General features: G+C 40.6%; 1 pseudogene; it reads left to right on the plus strand.

The window, feature by feature from the left end:
* The first annotated feature begins 289 nt into the window (after positions 1 to 289).
* Positions 290 to 3106, plus strand: LOC146572578 (uncharacterized; annotated as a pseudogene).
* Positions 3107 to 4488: the final 1382 nt, after the last annotated feature.

Raw genomic sequence — 4488 nt, forward strand, 5'->3', positions numbered from 1 at the left:
CAGGTACTGATGCAACAAAGGTTTAAATTGTTTATATTATTGGCTGTTTAAAGGGCTAAAACACTCAAATCCTAAATGGCCCATTTTACCTGACCCAGTTCTGCTGAGTTCCTCCTATATGACAGGACCAGTGATGCCGGTAACGCGTTGCTTAGTAACGCGTTACTCCGAATATGACCCCTTTTTCAGTAACGACTAATCTAACGCGTTACTATTTCCATAACAGTAGTCAGATTAAAGTTACTTGTCCAAACCACTGTGCGTTACTATTTTTTTAAGCAAAAAGATTTGGTTTTTTCTTTTCGTCTCAGCGGATGACAAACGCATACGTGTCGTGAAACGTCACATAAGCGACAGGTCACGTTTCCCGCTCACAAGCAGCCAGCGACGTAAAAAAGTGTAAACAACAATGGAGGGAGAGAGATGTTCGTTCTTTAGCTGGAAATATGGTCACTATTTTGAGTTTCTGTCAACTAAAGATTTAAATATTAAGGTTCGTTGTACACTCTGTGTTGGCGAAAAAGTGTTATCTACCTTCAAAAACACTACGTCAAACTTAAAGAAACATTTGGAGTCGCAGCACAGCACAGTCAAACTCACAGAGAGAGTCCCACCAAGTGGTCCGAAGCAGAGAGCCGTGACTTCCGCAGAAGGTCCTACACCCCCCAAACAACAAAAGTTGGACTTTGGTGCAAAACCAGTAAGTGATGAAGAATTGAAGAAGTTGGTCGCGCAGTATATTGTAGAAGAAATGCTACCTATAAACACTGTTGACTCGCCCTCGTTTCGTGCCATAATAAAAAAGATCCCTACTTCTGTTAATGCCGAGCTGCCTCACCGAACGACTTTTACTTCTTACTTGGAGAAGGAGTTTACAGAAATGGAGAGAAATTTGAAGGCCACACTGAATGAGATTGACTTTGTTTCAACTACCGCGGATATTTGGACTGCTAACAACAGAAGCTATATGGGAGTAACGCTCCACTGGATCAGTAGAACCACATTAGAGCGTCACAAGGTTGCATTAGCATGTAGGCGAATTCGTGGTAGACACACGTATGATGTCATTGGTACAGAAATCGAAAACATCCACTCCTCTTATGGATTACTCAACAAAGTAGTTGCAACAGTTACTGATAATGGATCCAACTTTGTTAAGGCGTTTCAAGTTTATCATCCTGTCACGGAGTCCGATGATGAGACGGAGGAGGAAGAGTCCAGCCCCAAAGACGATGATGTCACTTTTTCTGATCTGTCAGAAATCCTCTCGGCTGAGAATGAAAGTGATGGTCAGCTGTCTCTTCCCCCGCACCGCAGGTGTGCTTCGCACACCATCAACATAATTTGCACACGTGATGTGGAGAAACATTTAACAACCAATGCAGAGAGCAGGGCTGTGTATAGGAGCAGCACAGCAAAATGCACAGCTCTTTGGACCAAATCGAGTAGATCTACACTTGCATCAGAAACAGTGGAAGAAATCAGCAAAAGAAAGCTCCTAATACCAACATCCACAAGGTGGAATTCCTTTTTTGATGCTGTAAAGAGAATTGCAGAAATCCCCATGGGTGAGCTGAATACTCTGTGCACAAAGCTAGGACTGAAGTGCTTCAAAGATCAAGAATACCAGTTCCTGCATGAGTACTGCATGGCCATGAAACCTCTGACTGCAGCACTGGACATTTTACAAGGCGACTGTCCATATGGAACTTTACTACCAACACTTGAAGTTCTGATGCAGAAGACCCAGGCTGTGAAAGATGACCTCTCCAGGATGACTGCAGGCCTTCCAGATGCCATTGTACAGGTACGCTCTATCTTGAAATTAGTCAGATTTTTTGCTTCATACAATTCACAAACATGGAACAGAATATTAATTATCATTGAAAAATAAGATTAAAACAATTAAAATGTTTACAAGTAACTTAAAACAAAATTAATCCATAATACTGATCTCATATTAGGCATGGTTTGCAAATAATTCAATAACATAATAAATTGTAGGCATAAAAATATCAATTATGTTTTTTAGGCTATTCAGACTCGTTTCGCCGGTGTGCTGGATGACAAAGATGCCCTTCTTGCAGCTGCCAGTTGTCCAAAATTCAAACTCCGATGGCTGAGAGATGCAGGAAGGAGGGAGCGAGTAAAACAGCTTCTGACAGCAGAGTGTTGCACCACTGCTCCTCTGGCAAAAAACCCTGCCAGTGTGCCCAGTGCTACTACATCTAGCAGCCAAGGTGAGATGGACTTTTTCACTTTTGAGGCAGAGCCAGAGGAGGAGACCTATTCTGCAGAAAAAGAAGTCATGGACTACCTGATGTCAGGCTACGACCTTCAGATTCTGCATAAATTTTCAAGCATAAAGACAATTTTTTAAAAGTATAACACTCCAACCCCATCAAGTGCTCCTGTGGAGCGACTTTTTAGTCTGGGAGGTTTGGTGCTCACGCCTAAAAGAAATCGACTTTCTGACAAAAGGTTTGAGAAGCTTCTGTTAATGAGGTACAACCACTGGTTTACTCGCTCCACTCTACTGTTTCCCCCATAACATGCGATGACAACATATACTGAAAAAACAGAGAATGGGGAATCCAATTTAAATAACTATTTACAAGTAATTGAATTAAGTTTATCAAAGTCACTTAATAAACTTATTAAAGTTTTCAAGTTGATTAACTTAAAACAATTACCTGCAAGGAAGTAAGGCAATTTAAGTTGGACCTGCAGTCTCTTTTTTTTTTTTTTTCATAAGATTAGTCCAAAGTTACAAAAGCGGACAATAGTGCTTACATGTGGATGGTATAAAAAGTATCTTAAGGGAAGTCAAGAAAGACTCTTTGTTTGTTTGTTTTTTTATAAAAAGTATTTATGTTAAGTGAAGTAACAAGACTGTCTTTATTTTCATACAAACAAGTATTTCTGTCAGGAAAAAAGTTTTAAGTTCAACTTCAAATGTCAGGAGATATATTGTTGACATTACTGTTAAAATACACTTCCAATAAAGTGAGTATTGGCAAAATCGGTTGATGTTTTTATGTTGAGGCAGTGGGGAGTGTTATTGGCAGCTTCTGAAAGTAACTAATAAAGTAACTAGTAATCTAACTTAGTTACTTTAAAAATAAAGTAATCAGTAAAGTAACTAAGTTACTTTTGGAAGGAGTAATCAGTAGTCCGTAATATATTACTTTTTCAAAGTAACTGTGGCAACACTGGACAGGACAAAATGTTCAATGTTGTCAGTGTTGTAAAACATTGACCATATTGGCTGAGATCAGAATCAGAAGAGACTTGACACTGTGCTTTAATTAAATGTAAGAACTAGGGATGGGTACCGGTATCCGGTGCTATTATGGCACCGGTTCTGACATAAACAGTAGTAACCAGACCAAAAAGCAGTGAACATTTCGGTGCTTTATTTCAGTGCTTTTTTTCCCTGAGATGTCATACACTTTGGATTCTAGCCAATCATTTTACCTTTGCAAGCATAGTAGGCGGGCCCAGGTATGCAAGTTCTCTTAGAGCAGAGCTACAGATTAAAAATGCCCAAGGCCAAGCGGTCAAAAGTCTGGCTGTACTTCACAGCAAAAGATACAAACTCAGTAGCCTGCAACAAGTGCTTTAAGCTGATACTGTGATAATGTCAAAGGAGGTAACATCTCGAATCTGATGAAACACCTAGCGACGTATAGCATTTTGTTAAAAGCCGAGAAATGCACCGTATTTGATAGCTTGCTGCGAGACCTCACATCGTGCACATCTACTGCGGGTGTGGTGCCTGTTATCGGACCCGGAGTTAGCAACATCCCCCAAAAACCCGAAGAGGAGAGTCCTGGCTCCTAGCCCTGCCAGTGTAGCAGAAATGATGACGGATGATGATGCAGCAGCAGCCGTTCTTCTCTGTGTGAGTAGCTTAATGTTATTTGTGTGTAATTTACGTTGAGTACGCTAACCACGTTATTACATTAATGCATGTAAGGTGAACTAGCAAACACCGTCGTAGTTACATGCGGCTGTCTTCTTGTTTGATGGCAGATACTCCCTTCACCCTGGCCAAAAAAGCTAAAATGACCAAAGAAAAAGTGGGAAACAGTTAAACATGAGAGGTTTAGGACAAAGTTTGTGTTTTTTTCCATTGATTAAGCACTGCTTCCAGCCAAGAGTGATACCATATATGCCCTATAGCTGCAGAAAAGGCTAACATTGTTATCTTTTTACAAAAAACAGCTAAACATGAGAGGTTTTTGGACAAAGTTTATGTTCTTCATACTTTAAGCACCGGTTCAAGCACCGTTTAAGCACCGGCACCATTTCAAAAGTACCGGTTTGGTACTGGTATCGGATAAAACCTAAACGATACCCATCCCTAGTAAGAACGCAGTGTTCTCACAGGAGTACTTTGGTGACTCAGCTGGACATGTGCATGGCCACTGTGACCAATCTCTAGCTCTATGTGCAGCAAGTTGTAGTGCACTGTGTATTCTGACA

Source organism: Mchenga conophoros, linkage group LG6, assembly GCF_057382185.1.
Source record: "Mchenga conophoros isolate Kocher_MC1m ecotype Shallow Benthic linkage group LG6, M_conophoros_male_GT1.1, whole genome shotgun sequence".
NCBI lineage: Eukaryota > Metazoa > Chordata > Actinopteri > Cichliformes > Cichlidae > Mchenga > Mchenga conophoros.